General features: G+C 39.5%; 1 protein-coding gene across 2 annotated transcripts in view; it reads left to right on the top strand.

Annotated features, from left to right (window-relative positions):
• The window catches only part of tln2a (talin 2a), a 99,918-nt gene that overhangs the window by 19,019 nt on the left and 54,487 nt on the right, over positions 1-26,412 (top strand). For both annotated transcript variants that reach the window (XM_063477895.1, XM_063477904.1), the window contains exon 2: positions 7,663-7,710. The gene's annotated coding sequence lies outside the window, so the exon portion shown is untranslated. The remainder of the gene's footprint in view (positions 1-7,662; positions 7,711-26,412) is intronic.

Below are 26,412 nucleotides of genomic sequence, written 5' to 3' on the forward strand. Positions count from 1 at the left end.
GGAGATTTACTTCTAGGGATGGATGACGGTTAATAAACAAGTGAAATGTGAAGTGAATGTAAAAAAAATTTAAAATAGAAAACTTTGTCCAGCCATCCATTTTTTTTTTTCTGCTCCAATTCAGGGTCACAGCGTGCTGGAGCCTATTCCGTCTAAAACAGGGCAAGAGGCTGTGTACAACCTGGACAGGTTGCCAGTTTGTTGCAGGGCTAACACAGACACCATTCACACTCACATTCACACCTTTGGGTAATTTAGAATCACCTATTAACCTAACCCGACTGACTGCATGTCTGTGGGCTGCAGATATGGTGAGAACATGCAAGCGCCACACAGAAAGGGCCTGGCCAGATGGTGGATTCGAACCCAGGACCTTCTTGCAGTGAGGCAACAGTGCTAACCACGGCACCTGAAAATGTGCTTCATAAATTTATAAATGTATGTTTTTATGATTTGTACATTCACATTATTTGAGTAGTTTTAGTTTCTTTCTGCTTCTTTTTGATAGTTTTCCTCAGGTGTCCCTGCTTTTGTCATTTCAGTTCTTATTGTTTGGCAGCTGCTCACAGAAACTTGGCAGCAGGAACTTTAAATAGGAGTATTTCATTGCACTATTGTTGGTGGATGTAGCTTTCGAAAAGCAATTACACAAAATGATATTTAGATTTATTTTTAGTATATAGAGAGCAACTCGGATTTCCAGTTTGTGTTGTCTTTTAATTTTGCCTATTTTGCCTCTTGTCTAAATACACTTTAGCTTCATGGGGATAAATATTATTCTCAGTGGATAAAGTTGAGTTTTAATAGCAACTAATTGCAGATTTTTTTTTTTGTCTTTTCCCCTTTTTTAGGGGGTCATTTTACATGTTTTTGTCAGAAATCCTGTGAAACCCTTATTTCATAACGGGGTTTCCAGTGTTCAGCCAGAGAATAATAGCGGCCTCTCCCAAGCTAAAACAAAACCAACCAGTGTTTAAATCACAAATCTAAACATATTTTTGGCACTCTGCTCTCACCCCCCACTCGGCCGGGGTGGTTTTGATTCCATTCATGGAACTAGGAGTCGGCCTGAACACAGACTAGAATCTGTGTAATTGAATTAGTAGCCGTGCCTACCCTCCACCCGCACCCCCCATCCTCACCACTCCCCACTATCTGGAAAGGCAGAGCTAATCAGTGAGAATCTCTGCCCTCCCCAGAGAGGGTTGAGTGGTTGCCTTGTATAGAAGAGAGATGAGAGAGGGTCTGGTGTGTGTGTCTCAGTTTTTGTGTAATTGTGGTTGTGCAGAGACTGTCTATACGTAGACCAGATTAAATGGTGTGTCTGGAGACGGGGCTCCTGACCTCCTAACCCCTGTGTAACAACTGTGTGTATGTGTGCTTGCATATGATGCAAAGCACCAGCTGTTCCCCAGATGTCATGCCAAAAAAGGGGGGAAAGAAGAGAAGTAAGAGGGGGGAAAAACTCCAAACTGAACGAAGAGTGATAAGGCCCTGTATTTATTATTATGTTTAATTTCCTAGTGAAAATGTGTTTATTCTTATAGGGGACATGCACTGTGTTGCACTAGATGTCTTACATAATATAATATAAGCATTTCTGCCACTGTATTACAAGTCTGGGCTTAAATTGACCACCTGGTTGGCCAAAGCACTAGGTGACACCCCCCCCCCATACTCCAACTGTTGGGTTAGATAATATACCATATTAGCATGATTTTAAACAATGGCTCATATCCATCACTTTAATTCACCTCTGTCTGCCTGTCTCTCTCATCATGCTGTACAGAGATGCATCTGTATTATTTTAAAAAAGGAGCTGAATTTTTTTTTTTTTTTTTTTTTTTGTGGCACTTTGGAGCTCCGCAAGCAGGATAAAGCGCAAATAACAGCAGATAAAAGTAGAAGCTATGAATTTCTTTAATCTATTACTGCCATTAGTTTTTTTCCCCCCCTGTTAGATTCATTCATAGATGTTTTCTTATCATTATGTGTCCAAGGTTTTCAGGTTAGGAACTAGTCTTTTTTTTTTTTTATTTTTATTTTTTTATTGTTTATTTTACTTGCTAGATACGGGACAGGGGAAAAGAAAAGGGAGAAAGAAAGAGGGGGAAAAAAAACAGCGGAGAAGAGGGACGGGGATAAAGGGCAAAAAACAAAAACCAACAAAATAAGCAGACAAAAAATACATATATCGATCACCTGGATCACCTGTTGAGAAAGAAAAAAGAAAACAAGCAGAAGAAAACGAGAGTAATAGAATAAACAACATCACAATGATATATGGGAATATAACACTAAATACTTAATATTAAACATTATTGTGCAGCACGTAAGATCGACAGCGCACAGTGTGCTTTGAGGTAGGAGCCAAAAAGGGTGTAGTTTGTGTGTGTGATCACCTGTGTGTACACCTGTGAGCATGAGCGCGCTTGTATTTAAAAGGTTCCTTAATGTAATGATCTGCTAGAGGGTGTGGGGGGCCACAGTCCCATCCTCCAGGGCATGAAGCAGGTATGGAGGAGATCAAAACTCCAGACATCCAGAGGCCCCCAGGACACAAGAGACCAAGGAAGACCAACAGAGGGGCAGCCGCGCCACTGTCCCAGAAAGAGCTGAGGAGAGTCCCAGATGAGGGATCACTCAGCAGCCGCGGAGCAGAAGCCAGGGGGGGTTGCAGTGACGTGCCCGTGAGCTCCGCCGGCAGCCAGCTGTGCCTGAGTGACCGAGCCCCAGGCCGAGAGGCCGAGGGCACCCCACCCCCGAAGTGGCCCGAGCGAGCCCCAGGTTCCAGGCCCCGATAAGCAGCCACCAAGGAGTGAGCCGGTGTGTACCCGGACGCCCACCCCCGGACACAAAGAACCACCAACGCACCGATGTCTGAGGGCGTCTGCCACCGGCAGGGGAAGTGGTGGGGGGAGATAGGCCTCCAAACCTTGGAGGGCCTGAGATGTCCCCAGAGAGGTGGCGTCTGATACCCAACCTGACATATAGACACAGACATACAGGCACACTCAAATACAAACATCCAATCCAACTAGTCTTTGATTTTTCTTTCAAGCAAAGCTCCCTAGTTTTTTTTTTCATGGTGGGATCACACTGTAAGCTGCAAAACTTTGTTCCTTTTCAGCAAGTATATTAATGGAACACAAGTCAGCAGAAAAGTATGATTTGTGTTTATAAAGATTGGCATGCAGAGAAAACCAGTGCAGGTACAGAAAGAACATGCACCTTTTGCAAAGAAAGGCTTTAGAGAGCCATGTGATTCAAACGTCGAACCTTCTAACCACTGAATCACTAAATGTTTTTTGCTCTGGTTGATATTAGTGAAACGCGAGCTGGCATTTGCACCGAAAGGTCACGTTATCTGCTTCACACAGGTGGTACGGATTAAAATATATCTGTTTACTTTTACTTCATGTACTTTTCTCATCAATTAGTTCTGTTGCAGGGTTTCATCCTGTCATATCTTGAGTTCTCTAAAGGTCTATTTTTATTTTTTATTTTTAATTTATTGATTTTTCTGGAGGCAAGCTCTATTTTTTTTTAGTGCAGTTATAGTTCTAGTCGCTTCCAGTGAGGGTAATGGATAGAGTCTTCTCTTCACACCTCCCCCATCACATTTATCATTCCCAGATCCATGCTGCCATTTAGGTCATTGCATATCAAGTTATACAAAGTGTGCTGAAAGAACACAGACGATTAGTCAGTATCTTCAATGCTGGGATGTCTACCATGACTTGGGACTATCGGTGCTCCCCTACTGACATATAAACAGCAGGAGCATCATCCAGAAGTTGTTTCCCCATCAGCATTGCTTCTAAAAAACCAAAACCCATTCTCTGCAAAGAGCTGACAATTTCAGTCTGTGGTTTATAAACGGGTTGTTTATGGAACAAAGATTATCCCTGCTATTACATCTGTGGGTTTTTTCAGGTAGTAGTGCTATGGTTTTATCGAGACACTTCTGTTTTGTGAAGCCATTTGGAGCCAGGGTTTGCTGTTGATGGTAGTGGTAGATCTGCCTGTCCTTGACGCTGAGCCACTTGTTTTGCTAATTGAATGTAATTAGGGTTGTTTGATTTATTGGATGGATTTCAAATGATAATAAGCTTCCATGTACTTGAGAAGAAAATATTTGGCCATGATTTGGGATTCACAATCTTTCTATTTGCAAGTCAATTTCAGATTGTAATACAGGACAGTTGCATTGCAAGTGCATTTATTGTCATGAAGTTAACACTTAACTTCATATGTAAGGCGCAGAGAGCAACAAAAATGAGAATAATAAGTCTTCCAAAATGTCAAACTATTCCTTTGAGCAAGACTGTGTTTGTGCAAATCTCTGCAGAATTTGGTAAAGATGTGAATGAGCAATGCTCCCCCTCAGTGAACAGCTGCCACTGATCTTTGAGATGGCCTGGATGAAGGAACTTAGCACCCAGCCCTGAGTTTTTAGAGGAGAGCTTTAGTGGCAGCTGTGTTTGCAGTAAACTTGTTTAAGATAATTAATTTAAATTTGCTTAATAGCAAACATCATCTCCTGTTGATAGTTTGATGCTGGGGCATCATAGTGGGCAGCTTAATTAAAGGCCTCCTTTTTGGGCTTTTCCTAGGCAACACACTGTCAGCTTGTCCCCACTCTGTCCAATCCACACCGTGTTATTAATGAAACAAGCAGGACTGAACAATGAGGTCCCCAGTGGTGCATTGTGCTTCCAAAGGTTGCCTTCAGCAATGCGCCACACCTCTGGAAACCCCAGGGATACCTTGTGAGAGTTTCCCCTACTCAGTTATAACTTTCTGCAGCCTTATTTATTTATTGGACTAATTAAGCTAGAACAAAAATATCCTCCAAGTAAAGTGTGGTTTTTAAGCACATAGTTGCTACTTATGCCTGTGGTGACCCCTGGAAGTTTCCTAAATCAAGCATGTTGAATTTTGCTCAATGCAGCTCCCCTCAGACTCAGATGAAAGAATTATAGGAGTGCAAATATGTGTCTAGTTGCATGAGATTTGTTTTTTTCCCCTCTCTCTTTAAGTACCCTGTTTAATTTGTCCTTAATTGTTTTCCTTGAGGCATTACCAATGATTCTTTTCATGTTGTTTTTTTTTTTTTTTTTTTAATTATTGTTGTTTGATCTGTGTCAAAGTTTCCTTTTCATTTTCTAATGTGTCTTTAATAGGAGACCCTGTTAAATGTCATCTAATAACCATCTATTATCACAGGGTATAAACATTGGGGAACAGTGTACCATTTTATGCAAAACTGTAATTTGAATGTTAAAGTAAGACACAGTTACTTCTCCTGCTACTTTGCTAAACTGAGCAGTGTGATTCTTTGAAATGATGCTGCACATGTAGCGACAACTAGAAAAATTACCGGTACTCACATCTGATGCATCTTGCAGCTAGTATGCTATAGTAGTAGGCTACATTAGCCACTACTAGGAAAAGATGCAGTGGGGTTAACAGTGTTCCTAGATTTTGTTAAGGCAAAAGAACATGCAAATAGCCTGTCTGTGTACAGTGGTGACATTCATCTCTGCTTGAGGCTATCAGCTATAACTAGTGGCTAATGCTGCTAGCATAACACTCTGGAAATCGCTGGGGGGAAAAATAGCTTGTTATTGTTGAAAGTGGTGTTTTTGTTCTTGAGGCTATCAGCTTATATGCTAGTAGATGCTGATGTAGGCTACTTTAGCTACTATTAGCATAATAACCTAAAAACTATAGTGGTTTGTGAGAAACACCTAGCTTTTCAGTTGAAAGTAGATTTTTATCGCTGCTTAAGGCTATCAGCTTGTATGCAAGTAGCAGCTAATGGCGCTGCTTAGCAGGATACACTGTAAACACCTTGAGGCAAGTGTTGTTGTCATTTGGTGTTATAGAAATAAAATTAAACTGACTAATTTGCCAACAGGGATTTAACCCCCCCCCCCCCCCCCCCCCAAAAAAAAAAAAAAAAATTCTGGTAAATTAACCTATTAGATGAGTGTATGTTCTGCTTTATAGGCATGCTTGAAACTAGTGGGTTATATACTATTAGTATTTAATATAGGCTACTTTAGCCACTAGCATACTAGAATCTCTCAAGCTGTTGGAAGTCAAGTAGCAAAAAGTTAATTGTTTCTGTCAAGGCAGAAGGAGCTAAATTTAAAAAAAAAAAAAAAAAAAAAAAAAAAAAAAAAAAGTCATCAAACAAGAGTGCGTGGGTGCATGCTGCTTTCCTGGCCTTTTTTCCTCTTTGTTTCATTCTTTTAATGAACATTTGCTATCATAAAGTTTGATTTCTTACCTCCTTAGTGGGACTGGAGAAGTGAGTCATTGTGTGAATCAGTTGCCTCCCAGTAAGAAACCTAAACCCTTCTTCAACTCACTGCCAATGTCAGCGAGTCAATAATACTCAGGGGGCAGATTGCCTGAGCAAAAGCCAAGCTCCAGTGGAGTCTGATGATTAAGCAGGTAATCAGAATCATTAGCAGCACTGGCCAGTGTTTGCTTTCATCAGTATGCAGCCCTTTGGAGTTGCCTTTCCTAATATCACACTGTTTGTACCGCTTGGATGTATTAATTGACGGATAGTTCTGGCTTCCTGTGAAACGTACTTTATCTTTTCACATTTTGCTGTATGTGAAAACGAATAACTTCATTGGGGTATAGGACTGCAAGGATGTCGCATTCTCACACTCAAGACAACTGTGCAGTAATGCAAGTGACGGTGTTACCGCAGTGTGTGCAGAGCCTCCCGTGGGAGAGAGGACAGGCACGACAGTGTGCCTGCAGCGTGCTGGTTTACCCTTCGATGATCCACCTTAAGAGTGTCTCTCACTTGTCCACCCATCAGTCCTCCTCCCTGTCTGGAGCCACTGCAGCCAGTTGTCATTAACTCTGGCTGTGGGCATGATATTGTACTGCCTGGGCAGGTGTAATAATCCATGCTGCCTGTTGTGAAATGTTCTGGCTGTCTTGCTGTATTGATCAGCCCTGAACATTTGGAAACTGTAGCTGTAGAAAAATACTGCATATACAGCTATAGCACAGATTAAATTTGCTATCTTTTTTTGTGGTAGATTGTCTGTAAAACCTTTGTATCCTTGGACATTGTTTTTTTTTTTCATTTTCTTAATAAACAAACCTCAAATGTTTTAGCCTGATATACCTGTAAAGTGCAGTCTTCACATGAAGTAGGTCATTTTAAACCACAATGTTGTTGGTTAAATGTCATTTAGTCAAAATGTCTGACTGCTGTGTAATAAGTGTGCTACATAGTTGTAACTATTCATTTTTTGACATTTAAAATATTCTAGTTAAACTGTTCTGCTTTTTTTTTAATTGACTTATTTGCATCTGTTTAGTTAACTGAATGCATTTTCCTCTTTGTTCTTAACACCAAGGAAGTAATTATTGTGCATATCCTAATTATGCTTTGCCTGGAGTGTATTTTATCCTTATTTGCTGTTAAATATGTCATAGCCTGTTACACATATCTAAAAGTATAGGCCTAGGTATTTTGTTTCAGTGGAGCATGAATACTCCTGCTGTGAATCCATTGCTTTAATCACTGTATAGATTAACATTTGTAATTATCTTTTGTATGCAAGTCTATATTTTTGCATTCTGCAAATGTGGCTTATAAAAATCCTCCTTTCTGTTTTTCAGCTGTGAAGATCAGCAGATATCCAGGGCTGCATTTTCCTGAGGAATAAGGTAAGAGGCTGTTAATGGAGACGTGCTGCACACATATAGTGACAGAAAAGCTTTTAAATCACATGTTTGGACTGTGGCTGGATAGATTGGGAGGGGGAAAAAAAGAAGTCATTACAGATGGTACACAACACCACTTACGGGTGAAAGAGAAGTTGCTGAAAATGTGTGATTTGGCTTTTCATTAAATTAAATTAAAGTGTGAAATCACACATTTGGATAATTGTAATGGAGGCTTTGCAGTTTTGACTTTTATGCTGTACTGAGACAGATTGGACGCCAATGAAATTTTCCCAGTGGCAAGGTCTTACTTTGCTACCAATGCTACTAGAGGATGAATATGAAATTCATTCACTTTAAAAGGTACAGTTTGCTAGTACTGTGTTGAACCCCGTCTTGCCTTCAGATATTGCTTAATTCTGTATGGCATAGGTGCTGGAATCGTTCTTCAGAGATTTTATTCCATATTGACACAATAGCGTCACGTAGTTGCTGCAGATTCGTCCGCTGTACATCCATGATGGAAATCTGCCGTTCCAACAGTTTGAGAATCTGATAACTGTAGAGCCATTTCAGTACAGTGAACTCACTGACAAGAAACGTGTTTGAGTACTCTAGTCGTAAAGGTTGCTGATAAAGATTTAAAACAAACTTATTTGGTATTGAGAAGCCCAAAGTGTGCCAAGAAAATATCCTCCACACAGTTACATTATAACAACCAGCCTGAACCTTTGACACAAGGCATTATGGATCCATGCTGTCATGTTGTTTACACCAAATTCTGACCCTACAATCCAAATGTTGCAGCAGAATTCAAGCAATGTTTTTCCATTCATCTGTTCTTCAGTTTGATGAGCATCAGTTTCATGTTTTTAGCTGAAAGGACCCCAGTGTGCTCTTCTGCTGCTCTAACCCATCTGCTTCAAGGTTTGGTGTGTTGTGCTTTTAGAGATGCTCTTCTGCATACTTTAGCTGTTACCAGTGGTTATTTGAGTCACTGTTTCCTTCCTCAAATCAGTCTGGTCATTGTCAAATTTCTGACCTCCACAAGGCGTTTTCACCAAGTGAACTTCTGCTCAACAACCATGCCATTTCTTTTCCATTCTGATGCTTGCGTTGACCAGATCTACATGCCAAAATCCACTGAGTTGCCTGCATGTGATTAGCTGACTACATAGTTAAATTAGCGATCAGCTACTTGATAAAATATCCAGTTTGTGTATATTGTAGAAGACGTGCTACTTTGTGTTAATGGAACCTATACAGTTAGGTTACTGCTCTGTCGCGTGCTACATGTTTGTTCTGACGAGGCTTATCGGGATGATCAGGAGTCGCTTCCAGCTGCCGGGGAGCCATATGGAAGCACACTAAATGATTTCTAGTCGTGTTGCTTTTATCTGCTGTTTGGAGTTGCAGCAGCAGCATCTTTAGTTTTACTGTATTTTCCGCCCTTCTATTTTTCAGTGGGTTTTTTTTTTTGTCATTCTTTTCACTTACACGATTACAGTTTCACAGTGAAAGCTTAAGCACTTCACCTGTACAGCTCACTCTAAAGCATTACACATCAGTTGAGGGAGCCGCTGAAACTAAACAGTCTACTTCCGCTCCATTTGTGTGTTTACCCAGCAAGGGGGTGAGTGTGTAAGCAAGACACACACCTGTACAATTTATCAATTACTCTGTGATCTTTTCTGTGGACACTCGAGATTATGCTGTTTACGTTCAACTAACTAATAGTCAGTAGACTTTATAATATATTAAATTGTGTTTGCCTGTATACAGACCTCTCTAACAGCACACAATAATGTAAATTTTCAAGTCGACTCAATGTGCTGCTTTCTGGGGGCAATTAACTAGGCAACATCTGGTGCCCAGCTCCTTTGTAACTATGTTCCACTCCGCAAATGAGTTTACAGTTGCTGTGTGTTTTAGTTTTCCAGCAATTAATGAGCTCGGATGTTGATTTGTACCAAGCTTCAATAAACAGGCAGATCTCAATGTAATCAGATGTGCTTTAAGTGTAATCCTAAATTATAATCAGGCTATAGGTTAAGAATCGGCTTTTTGAAGTGATAACATGTTAATTACGCTGTGGTTTTGTATCTTGCTGTGCCTGCTAAAAAATTGCTTCTTTTGCCTTTGGTGTTGACCGTTGTTTAACGCCCCGAGAGACACAGCTGAAAACAAATCGGTGTCCTGCAGAGTGTTTGACATTTCCATGTTTTTGTAGCGTAACCCAGATTTAAAGGGGTTTCCCATTCATTTAACAACGCATTACATTTGAAAATGGTAGTGTATCTTAGTTTAATATGGTGGGATGTTCAGAATTGAGCAGCCAGTAAAGAGAGAGACAGAGAGGAGGAGGGGGACAAGAAATTTGTAGCTCAGTCCAAACTTTTCCTTAAAAGTCTGTTTATATCTGTCATGGCTCAGCTAGTGTGTGTGATCCTAGCCTCCTCCAGCTGTTCAGTACTCTGTTTGCTCTCACATGATTAGTCCAGCATGAGCTCAGTTTGTGAAGCTGTGAGCAGATGAACCTTTTGATAGACGGCGCATACAGTATATAGACCAGCTTTGGCTGTCTTAATGATTGCCACAAAATATATTTATAAAAATATTAGTTTGAGTTCAGGATCTTTTCTTCACATTTTGCAGGATTTAAAGTTGATGAATGTGAAATGTATAAGATTTTACTGCAGCTTGCTTTCCAGCATTGACACAAACAACAGCACTGGGTTTCCCTGTATCTTGCATTGTGAGGGCTTTTTATCCTTATTCACATCCTAACAGCTACCAACTAAACACTACACTACACTTCCTTGGATCTCCAGCAATACACCAAAATAGGGTGAAGTAGACGGTTGCTGAAAAAAGTAGACACAAAGGTGCCTTTATTTGTCAGTGACTTTATCTCAGTAGATGGGCAAAGAAGCAGTCTGAGCTAGCAGCAGATCAGGTTTCCATAATTTATTAATTTTCCAAGGTATTGTGTGACAACCTCACATGCTTTTTCCACATGCTGTGGAACCACCTCTGCTCTGCTACTCATGAGACAGCAACCTTTCTAAATTATTTTTTTAATCCATACTCTGTTTCTTTTTATCACTGCCAATTGTTTTAGTTCTGTTTCTCTTTGCATGGCCGACATATTGCATTTTAAACACGGCAGCTGTTGCCGATGGTACAGCCCTGAGTGGATGTATTGTTGCACTGTCAGCCTCTTTCTTGCCAGGAAAGATTCATTAATTGTAAATGGAACTAATAATGCTGTGAAGATACAGATTTTATTCTATTATGTAGTCTTATTATGGGAACTGTTGTGCTGGATATGAAGAGCCTAATGTTTCCAGGCACATCAACCCAAAATTCTGGGCTGGACTATCTTGGTGCTCTATTCGTCCATGTTTGACCCAATGCTGGATTACTGAAATAAGTCACTTTTAACCCAGCAGCTTTGTCTTTTACCTTGCAGTATATAATTTTGATTTATATTGTTATTGCACTCTTTTGAAACAATATACTAATGAATGAATGAATGAATTAATGAACTAACTTATATTATATAAATATAAATGTTTAAATTGCAGATATATTTTTGTACAGTATCATGCACTAAATCTCTGTCATCGATCTGATACCTTGCAGCTGAGGTTGTCTGTGGTTTATCTAACCATGATGATATGGTATGTCACTATGGTGACTGTAAAGCAGTGGTTACAACTGACTATGACCAGATGTTGTGGAATTAGTGAGTCAGAGCAGCATCATTCAACAGCAATGCCAAGTATTTCTTAAACAAGGAGCGCTGTGCTGAGGAAGAAGTGATTTCACAGTCGGCATAGCAGAAACCTGCCTGCTTGATGATGTGATATTTGTAGCAATGCTATATGTACTTTCTATTTAAATACCCTTAGTTTATTGTTGTTGTATCCAGGACTGTCTGTGATTTCAGAAAGTAAAATGCTAGTGATGAGCAGAGTAGGCAATGTGACTATTGTTTTGGTTTGTCAACAAACAAATTTAAATATTTATTTTTTATTTTTCATATGAGAATTGGTCTTACTCGCCCTGTGAAGTGAATGGCTCTCGGCCACATCCCACCCTGACTGTTTCAAGCTATTGCTGAATTCCTTCCACAGCAAGACATTTTACCGGCAGATAGTAGGTCATGCCTCCTGGTGGGTGAGACTGAGGCCATCACCACACCAGCTAACTGACACCATTATAGTGAATCACCTGTTTTTCCAGTCAGAGTGACTGTGCCATTGGGAAGGGTTGTGTAATCGGAATTGCATCACTGCCAAATAGAGGGGGGCCTCAGAGTCTGGAAATCCTTTGGCCTTCTTGGCATTCAAATCAACCCGGCTATCATGGGTATTCTCCCCTGGATTTCTTGTTTTCTTTTGGGGTTTTTTGTTTTTGTTTTCAAATGATGACTATCTTTATATGTTTTTGTTATGGGTTATTAAAAAACAAGTCTGATTTTTATAGATTTACAGTGAAATAGCTACAAATTCAATAAATGCAGCCACTTTCAGCGTGCTGAAATAAAAAATGTTGCATGTACTTTGGACCTTGAATGTTAATATTGTCACTTATGTATAAATTGGCTTGATACTGATAAAACCACTGTCATTTCTATTTGATCTCTAGTGACACTTTCATCCGTGATTATATCTTTGTTCATCAGTGGTCGGCCCTTAGTTGGAGTTGGCACTGCTACATTAATCACTTAAATACTATCTGCATTCATCCAAACAGTATTCGTGTTCAAAATGAAGATCTTTTGCTATTACAGATGGATGTGGAATTATTATGGAGGAAAGTGACTAATGGAAATTATCTGACATCAGGGATTATCCTCAGACTTTAACGAAACCAGTCACACGTGAAACACAGTCCATCCAATAAACATTAAAAGCATATAAAGCAGAGATTATATGAACCTTTAGTGAATGGCAGAGTTTATTGGTTACAATGTCATAACTGTAAAGTGTTTTGAGATATAAGTATGAAAATCACATTGTAAAAAAATAAAATAAAAATAAAAGGTTTACATTTTTTGTAGACTTGACAGCAATGCGTATGAGAATGAATGGGATATTGAGCTTTGGTTATACTTTGTTACACCCAAACATGATATCATATTGGAGACATGATAGCCAAAGAGTCATTCCTGTTATACTTCCTTGAAGTCCGCTTGTAGGCCTTTGCTGCCTGGATGCGTAGTTGGTGCATTGTAATGTAAATTCTCCCATACAAATCTGCACAGTCACGTGGGGCTCACCCAGATCCTTGCACTCATTGTCTGATGATGAAATTTAAGTCACTCGGACCTGAGCGGACCATAGCAGACAAAGCACAATCAAGGCTTTAAATCCACATGTTAAATCCATCAGCTCCCCAGTACAAAGTCTGATGTCTGATTAGACTGATTTGCACTATTGTAAGAATAGCGCAGGTAATGGGCCAGGAGGCTCCCTTAGCTAAACCAAACTGAATATTTTCAGTTGTGAAAGGGAATCTAATGTGGACCTTCTCTTGTCATGTACTACATCTGAGAAAGGACAACTTCGGCAAGCTTCTTCACCCTATTCTCCCAACATTGTCCCGAGCTCTTATGTCTTGTTGTACACTCAGCTGCGCAAACTGGCTCCATAATATCTTTGTTAGAGCACTATTTACCAGAGACTTGTTGAAAGTAGGATGTGTCATATTCTGATCCTGGTCTGGATTTAGCATGAAAAGCTCTGTTTGTGTTTGAACTGAGTAATGGTGTAATTTATTGCAAGGTTTGCCTTCAAAGTAAAAGCTGTGCCTCGATAAATGTTGTGTTTCTGATGCATTTGTTTACCAAGGCTGATATTCTCCAAAGTTTGTCTTACCTGTAAAAGCCAAAAGTCAGAGTACTTACATGTTAAATTTGAATGTATAATATTACAGCTGATTTCTAAAGCTGCTTTCAAGTGTAAAAATTGTTAAAATCTTTTAAATGTGAATTATTTCCTCGGACTTATCAAGAATAGCAGTGCAAAATGGAAATAGTTAAAATACAAGCCCTTAGAGTAGGTTGAGCTATAACTCATCCTTTTTACTTGAGTCATTTTTAAAACGGTTCCCTATAGCAGATCTCCCCCTACGCCACTGGCTTTACATAACGAGATATAGATCAGCTCGGTTCTGTTTCGAGACAAATTGCAGCCCTGTCAGAAGGAATGTGGGTAAAGAAAAGTAGATGGACAAATGCACATTCATGCACAGAGATCTGTTCGCGCCTGCTTGTCTGTTCAGAACCTGCAAAGCCTGGAAGAACGACAACAAATGTGGAGTGAGTCACATTTGTGTCAAAGCTCTAACTGGCAGGGTGGTCTGTGAATGGTTTGGTGACTCTTGGATTTTTGGCTCTCTGATGGATGTTGCCCAGCTGTCCTCTGTGGTTTTGAGATGGGATGAGAGGAAGTGGTCCACTGAGATCTGTGTTCAATTATGTCTGAGAGGAAGATGAGCTTTATAGACCTCTGACCAGTCTTTGTATTTACATTGTTCTCTATATGAGGATGACCCTTCATTCATTAATTTTATTATTATTATTATTTTTTAATGTATCTTTTTTAATAGTGCTACTTCTGCTTGATGCAGCTCTTTAGATAACAGCAGCTAAAAAAAGAAACAATGGCAGTGAATTGGATTTGGGTCTTTTAATAATCTGGTAACCTGGAACGACAAGGTGGGCACTGGTAGCGTCTTTGAAATGGCCTTGCTGTTGTAAAAAGATTGTGTTAGAATGAGTTTTGTCCTTCACTTTATTTCGGTACACACACATACACATTTTCTTTTTGTGATGTGTGGCTGCAGTTGTCTGTCACGATGGAGCCACGATGGGTTGAATCATGGACTTTGGCAACATGCTACACCCAGTTTGGGATGAGAAAAATAGAATGAGGGAATGTTATTAATCAGTTTTGTGTAATTCCCAAATAAGATTTCACTCGTTCGAATATCGGCATTAGCAGATACTGGCCCTTCTCACTGAAACTGACAGGTTGGAAAATACAATATAACATGTTGCTGATATTTATCTGTTTTCTTGTATTCTGCGCTGGATAAATGTTCAAAAATTGTGTGAAAAGCTGAAACATTTCAAACAGCGAATATTTCTTTACCAAAGAGGGAACTGAATAACTGCAAATTAAAAAAACAAACAAACAAGAAAAGTATTTATACTTGACAAATCGTGATTTTTTTATTTTATTTATTTTTTTACATTTTTCAGAAATATAATAATCAGTGCACCCTTAGTAGATTTTTTATTTGATTGCATATCATTTAATTAAACAGTTTCGTAGGACTCTATGCAGAACGTCCTTACTGTCTCCATAGGAGTTAAGAGGGTAAATAGCAACTGGGTGCTATTAATCAAGTGCACTTGATTAATTGATCATCAGCAAGTGTGAGCACCGCTATATAAGTAGAAGTTTTGGCAGTTTACTGGTCCAGAGCATTCATGTGTGTGTTAACAAAATGCCACGATGTTCAGCCCAGTGCAGTGCTCAGAGAAGTTGGAAAAACCCTCAAACTACATCTGAGACGCTACAGGCCTCAGTCAGTATGTTAAATGTCATTGTTCACGACAGCACAATTAGAAAAACACTGAGGGGCTGCCAGAAAGACTGTTCTCTCTTAAAAAACAAAACACACACACACACACACACACACACACACACACACACACACACACACACACACACACACACACACACGGTGGCATGTCTTAGGTTCACAAAGTTGCATCTGAACAAAGCACAAAACTTGTGAATCAACTTTGAACCAAGCATCTTCACTTTGCTCTCATTGGTCCAGAGTGGAGATGATGTGGCCATTTCATGACGCACAAAGTGGTGATGATGCACAGTAGCATATTTGTGCTGGTAAGTGGTGTTTGGGTTTTGCCAAACCCCTCATACCAAGCATGAGGTTGAGGGGTGATCACTGGGATTCATTTACAGGACCTGGGGTGTTGCAGTCATTGAGTTGACCATGAACTCCTCTGTATTGAGGTTTCTCATGTGACATCATGCACACATTGCTCAAGAGTTGTTTGCCTTATTGGGTGTGATGCAATCACCAATTATTGGGGAAAAATATGTATTGACTGTCAGTGGTTCGCAAAGATTGCTGACTCTGGCTACTTTCTGATTGCAGTGATTACTTGTATTTTTTGTTTGTTTGTGTTGGTCTGCAAATACTTGCTAAGTTGAGCTTGGTAGAGCATAAAAAATCTCAACACACACTAGAAATGGACAAGGTTTGCCTTCAAAGTAAAAGCTGTGCCTCAGCACTACAGCCAACATGCTTCATAATGCGTAACTTTCATTTTGAAGACAAACTGTCAATTTCTGGTTTGTGCTACACTTTTCACAGTTTCATTGCAGCAAAGAAAGTAGTTAGCCAGTGTTTGTAGACGGGCATGTAATTTCCATTCAAAGTAAATGCTGTGGTAAGACCTTAAGAGAGGCTCTGGATAAACGCATGACTGCAAACATAAATGAACTGAAGCGACGCTTTAAAGAACAGCGTGCCAAAATTTCTCCACATACATGTGAAAGGTTGATAAAATTGTAAAGAAAGTAATCACTTCAAGCTATTGCCTGCTAAAGGTGGTTCAACAACTTCCTAAATCATGGGGTGTACTTAGTTTTTTTTTTTTTTTTTTTTTTTTTTACAGAACCACATAAAGTCTTGTGAAAACTTTCTTTTTCACGTGAATATCAGACGGACGCCAGTGTTTTCTCATTTTAATGCCTTATAAAGCAGATCAGATGATAGTCGAGCCACAACCTGCCTCTGTAACCATAGCAACCTGTATTTGAACAGATCCTTGAGTAGCAATGGAGTTGTTAGAGGCTGAATCCATATTCTAAATAGAAAACAAAAGCTGTGGTCTTTACTGGAAAACTGCAGTGTGGGAGTAAGTGAGGGTTGTAATGCAAGATTAAGTCCGAGTATTGGCTCAGAAACGAGAAGTCTTACACAGCCACGTTTGTTTTCAAGTACCCGTCAAAGCTGATATCCATATGACAAATTGAGCCAAATGATGGGGGTGACTGTGGTTTGGCCTCATATTTTGGATAGATTCAAGTAGACTCCCTACTTCTAGTTAAGAGGCTGATGTGGTCCAGGTTCACGTCACTCAAGATTTTCAGTTCCCGGAAACATTAGTAACAGCTTGAGCAATTTTTCCGTTAACTTTTATTTACTTAATGTAGGCAAACACAACAAAAAACAGGGTAATGATAATAAATGATCATGCTGACTGTGTTTCACACTGCCTCATTATGTTGAAAGTGTTGCAGTTGTGGGACTGTTTGCCTCTCTTCTTCGCTTGCATGAAACTCGACACCTGCACAAGAGCCGCTGCCGACAGAGATGCATCACCTGCCTGGCTTAGCTGTTTGCCAAGCTCTCTCTCTCTCTTTCAAATGCACATGCAAAAACACACAGGCACACAAAAGACTTGGAGTTTGTGACCTGTGGCATATGCAGTCTGTCACCTAACCCCACCACCAACCAGGTGGATAATTATGCAAGCAGGGTTTTTTAACATGCAACTTTTTTTTTCCCCACGTAGAAGGGTGTGAATGTTCTATATCCTACATGCCTTTTTAAAACTAGGCAATAATGAAAAGCAGTTAAAGTATAGCAATTTTATTTTTAGTTGTATGGATGTTAAATTATATTTATTTGAGCATTTGTAACACAGCCAAAAAGAAGAAAGATTGGTTGTTTAAAATGTTATCCGACACATGAATTTTCTTTTCTATTTTCCAATTTGGCCTTAAAAAAAAAATAAATTAAAATGTAAAATAAAAAATACAGTTGGTTGACACCTGTAAAGCCTCTCTCCCTCAGTCACACTTGTTTCCAACATGCATTTATCAAAACTTCCTCTGAGACTTAAAAAGACTAAACAGTGGAGTTTGAGTGTTTCTATTTCTCTGATACTAACAGAAGAAAACACCACAGGCCTCGTGGAACACAGCCATAAATATTCATTAACAAGTTTACCTTGAAACCAGATGTGTATGTATGTGCATGTGACTGTACTCCCAAAGGGTTTCATTTTTGTCTCCTATGCACTGATGCATTTGAAAGACTTTCAGCATCTGCTCAGTCCGGTGACTCTAGTTTAAAAACATTTTACCCAGCGTGAGCCTGTGTGAACTGGAATGCACATGGTGAGCAGTAAGCAAGGGTCACCACTTGACTCTGCTGCACTCGGAGAGAGAGAGAGAGAGCGAGAGCAGAGCGATATTTACTCAGTTCCTCGTCCAACACTTTCCACTGACTCTTTCAACCTCCTGTCCTCTGCAGCCCCATTCATGCTGGCTGGATGATGATGATGATGACCTCATTTCTAACTGTGCTGGTTTGATTGTGTGTGTGACTAAGCTTGTGTGCTTTAGATCAATTTCATTTCTGCCTGATGAATAGTCAAGAGAGGGTCTAGAATGCCTTGTTTACACTGCGTTTGCTTTGGATATGAGTGGTCATAAAAATTGATTTATTGGCAGCTGAGGTTATTTAGAAGAAAAGGCTGGCTTGTTCCAGATGTACATGAAATTGGTAAACACTCTGAAACTCATTCATCATGGAATAATTGTCAGGACGACCAACCCTATGTGTGGGAGGGTGTTTGTGTAGTTGAGAAAACATTAACCGAATATATGAAACACTTGAAAGGCCAGTGGAGATGAGGAGCAATGGAAAAGGCCAGCAGGCTGTTAGCTGTGCAAAAGGTGCTAAAAATGAGCAATACCGATTTTTACAGCGCTTGGAGGGTGGTTTCTTTTCGATTTAGGATTTTAGAACATCAGCACAGCACCGAATTATAAGGAGTTGATTAAACGGTGCCCTTTCGTTCTTCTCAAAGCTTCAAGCATTTCCTCCTGTGGTTTACCTCCAGTAGAACTCTCGCAGCCTCTACGTCGATTATTGTGTGAGCTTACAAATCAAGTTAGAAAATGAATCCTTACGTTTGTGTTAGATGATAGAACGCACTTGTTGGCCAACATCCTAATAGCTTTGTCTCACATGAATGTAACCACTGCTTGTGCTCTTCTAAGTGTTTTTCTGTGTTATTTAATCAGTATATAATATATTTTAATTCGATTTTTATTCATAATGCTAAGCTGTAAGTTTTTGGGTTTTTTTTCTGAACCAGTCTGCAGCATTCAGACTGAGAACCACTGACAAAGATGCTGACTTATGCCAGCGACTTTGAGTTTAAGAGCCAGTGTTAGCATGTGTCGCCTTATAATAATTCAACTAAACCCACTCAGAATTACTATGGTGAAGCCTGACAAAGTACTGCATTACACAGCATGATCATTATTCGCTAGCAGTGCATAAAAAATGGATGGATCGCAATTTGTAACATGCTCTAGGAGCACATTAGTTTTTCCACCCTGGGGCTAGAGTGTAAGTTTTAGCTTTTGTATGTGGTTTTCACTGATTTTTTTTGCTATCAGACATGGTTAATTAAAACTTTGTTATCTTGGTATTTGTTATCAGGCATTTAAAAAGGGGTTTCTTTTTTCAAAAGAACAACAACAGCGATTGCTCTCAATCTCCTAGGGGCATGTGCACAGTGAATGCTACTGCATGATAAATACACGCTGCCTTTGTGCAGTGCTTTGGGTCAGAGAATAAATCAACTTTTAACTTCAAATTAGAAAGTGATGTGTTCATCTGGAACAACAAGTTGCTATATGTTACTATGATAAACTGAGAGGCAGGTGGACTATGTGTAAATGGACTTGCACTAGCCCAGTTTGGCCTTGTGTAGGGTACTAACATGCTCTGGTTAAATATCGAATTGATTGTCTGTCTGGTTCAGAAATCCTCTAGGATTGGCCTGTTTGACTTGTAAGCTGTTCTATTATTGGATTAGAGGACATGTTACTGTAATAGGGCATGGGCATTCCCAGCAGGCACTACTCTGCCTCATTGATCTATTGAATGGTAGCTACATGTTCTAGCGCTCGTTCTAATTTTCCCTTTATCTCACGAGCTCTTTGTCTGGGAGTTCTCTACACATGAAATCAAATTCTTTGTGCACAGTTACAAAATGTAACACGCTTTCCCTTTACTCTTTCATGTTCTCTGTGAACTGTCTGTCTCCACTGGTGTGATGCATGTGTCAAACCCCGTGTCTCTGAGTTTCTAACTCAAATGACACAGTGCTTAACACAAACCATACTGACAGCTCCCATCCTTTGGCATCTGTCAGCATTTGTTCTCTTGGATGTGCATTTACTAGCTCCAGTGGAAGTCAGTGCAGCCTAATCCTTAACCCAAAGGAAGGGCAGCAGTCTTGGCAGGTCATTATATTATTGATAGAGTGTGTCCACAGAGTCGAGATAATGTGTTCATTTAAGACAGTCAATAGGCAACAAAGTCAATTCAATGCAGTTGATTTGCTATAATAAGTGGTGATATACAGTTAGTTTTTATATTGGAGTTTAGGGATACCTATAAGTTGCTATTTGAGATGTGTGGGGTTCATTTGTCTGTGCAAATACAGGGAAGACACAAGCATGCACTATTCGATTATCAGGGCTCTCTACATCATGTTTCTCTGATAGAGATGTAGTTTTCTTAATTTACTAGAGGTGTAGTGGCAGATGTATGGCAAAACCCCCGACTCCTGTCGGCTGGAATTACCCGGTAGTTACCAAAATGTTGACACAGGTGAATCGGTGCACATCTTACAGAATAAAGCTTCCATCACAACACAGCATATCCTGTAATCTGTCATCTTTACTGTCTGTAGACACTTGGTGTGTTCTGTTATTTTAGTATTTAAGCCAGTATTATCTCGCAGGCAGAATACTTACCTTAAGTTAGATTGCACCAGGTCTGTTACAAAGTGCTGTCTTAGGAATAAACTGGGTTACACAGCCTGCAGGCTTCGTAACTCACATGAATGCAAACATGAAGTAAATGTATCGGTGCACTTTGAGACTTTGGGGGACTTTTCCATGTTGACAAAGCTTTTGTGATGAGAGATGGAGGTAGACCATTGTTTAGAAGAGACGGATAACATCAGAACACATCTATACACCTTTGGCAATGGGATGGACGATACCTGAATGATAAGTTTAAGAGGTGTGGCTCTTGGGGGAATTGTTTTGAAACACAAATCTAAAATAGGCCAAAATAGAAATGCATGAGTAAAGCATAAGTACTACAAATTGTCGCACAGTGCTGCAAGTAACTACAAGCCTAGAGTAATTCCTCACTCTTCATTACTTTAAACAGCATATAGAAGTCATATTGTCAAGATCAGGTGGCAGGAGATCGAGGGATGCACCTGGGACGTGTCTAAGCTAACACATTCACGGCACTTCCCTTTTGCTCATGGCAATTCTGTTGAAGAGTATTAACTTCCCTGTCGGCCTCTCGGACATAGTCTTTGGCAGCAGGTACATGTACATTGTCACCTTTATTCAGGGTAAATATGATACGTAGATAAAATGCTGAAGACCTTCAGGGCTCGCCTGTTTGAAATCTGAGCTCATTGTTGCTGGCAAAGAATTTTTCCTTACTTTAGTTTTTCTTTGTGATGGCATTCATCATAGGACAGAGAATCAAGAATAAGTATGGAGTGTCGGTGCATCACAGCTCGAATATGCTGGATTTTAACCTGCGGATTATTTGGGACATTGCTCGTGTTCATGGGTTTTCCTTGTTTTCCTTCCACTAACTAAAGATATAGATATTGGCTTGTTTTAATTAGTTGTTTTTTCTAAATTGATTATGGGTGTTTGTTTCCTGTCTGTGTTAATCCTGTGGATGGATTTGCAGTTTGACCAGGATTTACCCCAGCTTCCGCTCAATAATAGAGGTGATAGTTTCCACCCACCCACAATTCTAGTTGGGTAAGAGCACAAGACTAAAATTAACTAACGTTGGATCAAGTTTTTTCTTATCAGAAATGCAGCGCATTTAACAGAAAGGTGTGGATGTTTAACCAAGTATTAGGATGACTTGGGGTTGAGCTTTTGCTGGGATCAATTTAAGGTTTGATTTCATTTTGATGTGAACATTACTTGGGTAGGGTTAGGAAAATGTAATAGCTTGATTTTGAAATGCACGCTCTTACAGTTACTTAAATTTTCTAAGCTATGAGGGTGCCAAGTTATGCATGATCTAAAAGTAATGACACCAGCAGACATGTTCCACCCACATATTCAATTAGAGGGCCAAACTACACCACGTGGCTATAGACTGTAATAACCTGCAATTTTCTGGTGAAAAACACTCTTTGATTGTAGTGCTAATTAGTGAAGGTTAAGAAATTGAAGTAAAATAAACTGTTTTTAAATTTAGATTATTCCATCCCAAAATCCATGCGTGAAATGTACTGAGTAAAGGGGACTTTTATAGAACATATACATAGAACAATGTATATTAGTCATCATGTTTAGTGACACTTCCCTGAAAATCCACACTTATTACTCAAAAAGGGCCAGTGCACTGTGATTAAACTGGCCCTGAATAAGTTTCTGCTATGGTTGGTGTACGTCACATGAAAAATGTTGTTTACAGCAAAGCGGTCCTGTTGAATATTCTTCGTTATGTGAGCCTGCAGTACATCAAAGGAGTGTAGGTGTAACTGGTGCAGTGGGTTTAAAGTCAGGAGGGGAACGGAGGCTTTGTGTTGAGTGTGGGAGTCTACAGTGTATTAATGATTAAGGATTTATATGTTCTCTGTCTGTGTTACTCTTACATGTACTGGTGGTTCGGTGTGTGAGGGCAGCGGCACCTTTTCCTCTGCTCGAGGGGTTTCCTTTCCTAAAAATCGCTAACGTTTCCTCACATTCTGGTGGTTTTAACTCCTCTTCTGCTGTTTGGTGGCAATTAGCTTTGATGTTTAGGTGTAGCTCTGAGAGGCAGGTGTATAAAATAGACAGAAAGGCTGCTAACTGACAACACCCTGATGCAGGTGGATGAATTGTGCAGCCACATAAAAGCAGATGAGCAGGTAATCAAAGTGTGCAGGCAAACAGACGGGCCTGCCTCCAGATGGATTCGCCAGAATGGAGCGAAATTATGCCAAGAATGAAATAGCTGACTACTGTAGTCACCGCTGAAAACACAACTCCTCTTCATCGAATCAAGTGAAACTCGAGATGCAAGTGGTTGGAATCTTTCTTTCTTTGAGTTCTTTGTTTGGTTATTGCCATAAAAAATGTTTACACCCATAGATTTTCTCTTTGCCTGTAAATTGATCAATTAATTGGTCTTTTACCACAGAAGGCTGCTTTGGCTAATATAATACCAAATCTGGGAAATTAAGGGTTGTAATATTAGAATGTTTTCCCAGACTCATTTTTAATTAACATCTGGCTGACTAGCAATATACCAAATTAAAAAAATATGTTTTTAAATGCCATACTAACAACATCAGTCTATCCATTCCAAATTACAATAACTGAATGGATTTCCTACTTGATATGTCAACAGCTACAGGTTCGTGCTAGCTGCTCACATGACTGGAGTCTCAGGTGTTTTAAAAGATTTGGTTTTGTCTTCATATTTGTCTTCAAGAAGGCTATGCATTTTTTATTTATTTTACAGATTTGTTTAATATCCTAATGAGGTAAAGCCTTTATATGTCATTTATGTTCCTCTTAGAATTTGTGTGCTTTTTATGTCTGAATATTCTTTTTTTTTTTCTTTCAAAACTAAATCAAGAGTTGCCTCTTCAATTTAGGTGCATACACGATTACTGAGTGGGTTAGTTGGTACTGCATGCCCACTGGAGCTGTATTCCCTCATTGGATTTTGTTGCGGTCTAATGAGTTGGCTGTACTCAAGTGTTTTGGGGGCTTTACAATCACATTTGATCTCGGCAAATCCTTTCTCATCTCAGAGAAGCGAAAATGCACGATGGGACGCTTTGCCGGTAATCTGGCGTCGATGGAGACGCTGCTTTGCCTTAATGTAGGATGAACCTTCATATTTTTTTAATGGGCCTTATCGGGAGTGTCATGCTCTCAATCAAGCTCATCATTTGGTTTACCGTGCATGATTTGGATTTTAGCAGGTAAAAAGTTTGACGGCTATCATGCTCGGGATGTTTTTAGCCGTGTTTGTTTACGGAAACAAATCGTTTCCTCTCGTGAATATGTTGTTTGTGTGCAGTGAAATGGAATTATAATTCACAGAGGACTCACATCTTACAGAAGCTCAAAAGGGTTTAAGGGAGGATAAGTAAAACATGCTGTGTGACAACCAATTTCCATATTACTGCTAAGGCTAAAAGGATTTTGTGTGAGCCGATTGTGTGGGTGTTCTTTTTTTTTTTTTTTGTTTTTGTTTTGTTTGTTTTTGTTTTTTTAGTTTCCACACTTCCGATTTGACTCGGGACCCAAACAGTCTGTGGCCTTACTGTGCATTCACTGTACTTATCCATCGCCAGGTTTGCCACCTCTATTGAAATGGGAGACTGCACAGAATAACATTTCAGCAGCATGGTTGACACTAATTAGATGTGTTATGCTACAGTTTAAATGTTCAAAACAGGGACAAGGAAAATGCATAAAGTTGCAGTCAAAAATGGATTTTTGTGCTTGTGGTACCATACCTCCTTTATTGTTAGTGATTGGCTGAATCTACTTGTGTTTCCCCTGTCACAGTTTTATTGTAATATTACAAACCTTTATACAGAAATGCTTGAATGTTGTTTAAATAAAAAGAATTAAAATAAATTGGAAAAACTGTCCCGGGAGATCATAATTCAGATTTGTTTTTGAAAATTGTGGAAACTGCTTCTTCTAGGTTAAGGAGAAAGTGGGACAGCCTTGGTTGTTTCAAGCAGAAGACATGAAGCTCAAACTCATAAGCTTAATTTATACTTCTGCTCTGAATCTTTATATAAATAAAGACTAGTCAAGTGACTGACTCCATTACTAGACACGGTACAGTGCAAAAGATTTGAGCCACCCTTTTCTTTATATTTTGCTGGGAAAATGGCAAATAGAAGGAGCAATTCATTGAAACTAATGCAAAATCAGAGTTTGCTTGAAAGTCAATATTTGTTATGACAAACTTCAGCGCTAACTGAAGTCTCTTAGGTAGGATTTCTTGTCCTTTCTTTTAGTCTTCAGGAACAGTTCTCCAGCTCGGCTTTGGATTTGGTTCCAGTCTGTTTTTTGTTAAGAGCTAAGCGTTATTGAACCACGCTGCTTCCTGTGTGTTTATTTTCATTATTATATTCATTATGCTCCGAAATGAAACCTTTGCTAATGAGATACTTTCCAGGTGGTATTGCATGGTGAATTCACAACTGATGGTACTTTTCATAATTTAATGTAAAGTGCCACCAGATTTTGATAAGCTCTCCAAAACCTGCAGTTCCAAATGATGATGGAGTCTCCACCTTATTTTGCAGTTGGTTGTAGACAACTTCCACAGATTTTCAGCCACTTGTTGAGTAATTTCAAACACCCGAGCCTTTTCTTCCCGTTTCCTTTCCTTAAGAAAGGTTTCTTGACGGCCGCTCATCCACTGAGACCATTTCTGAAAATTCTTCTGAAAATTACAATCACTGGTGTGAAAAAGTAGCCAATGTCCAAAGAAAAACTTTGAACTATTGCTCAAGAGCACTTTAAAAAGTTGCAAAAAACTCTGGCTCTGGCTGGCTCAATTGAAGGACTGGACTGATTCCAGATATTTCATCCACTGAAAACCTTTACTGAATACATATGAAGTGAATGATATGAAGAAAGTAGTGCTGCCAGTGTTAATCTCGTTAAAATGACATTAATAACGTTGGGGGCTGCACGGCGCTAATGTATTAACGAGCTTAACGCGCTGACGCCATGCAGCCCTTGCATGGGGCAATCCGCGTTAACTCGCTAACAGAGATTTGCCGTGTTAATGCGGTTATGGCATTAACGTCATTTTAACGAGATTAACGCTGACAGCACTAGAAGAAAGAGAAACTTTTGAAATTCCATATCAAGCAGCTTGAATCCCATCATGTCAGTATAGGAATCGTTGTTCTTATTGATGTAGGTTAGTGGGAAACATGGCCATATTCCAGATCTAGATTTTAAATTATAAGCAAATCATTGGTTCCATTATTATTGTGATTGCAGCATTCCCAACTTTTTTGGAAATGGGGTTAATGTTTATCTTTTCCTCCTGTTCATCTTTCTCCACTAAAGGCTGATGATTACATTACTGAAATTCTGTAAAGTTTGTTTCTTGGCAAAAAGATAGAAAGCACTGTTAGCAGATGAAGGGAATAGAAAAAAAACCCAATCGTGACTCTGAAACAGATGCTGCTGATGCTTCATGCAGCGATGCAGAATTTGTAGTATTTCACAAATGTGTTCATATACTAGTAAACCACCCTCAGCCCTGACAGTGTTCCCACAAGCTCACCTTGTTTGTTTTTTCATAGCTGATAACTGGTCTTTTAAGAGAGATGTTTTCATATTGTTGGTTAGCGGGCGATCACCAGAATAGCAGCTCATATCTATTTTAGGATGGTGTTTTCGCTAATGTCATGATCTGACACTTTTATATTTTGAGTAAGAGCCAGTTGTTAGGGGTTGAAGTGTTTGGATTGGCTCCAAGAACTATCAGCAGGAGGTTTGGGAAAAGGCTTGACTGACTAAGACGGAATACACA

Source organism: Pelmatolapia mariae, linkage group LG1 (genome assembly GCF_036321145.2).
Source record: "Pelmatolapia mariae isolate MD_Pm_ZW linkage group LG1, Pm_UMD_F_2, whole genome shotgun sequence".
In the NCBI taxonomy this organism is placed as follows: Eukaryota; Metazoa; Chordata; class Actinopteri; order Cichliformes; family Cichlidae; genus Pelmatolapia; species Pelmatolapia mariae.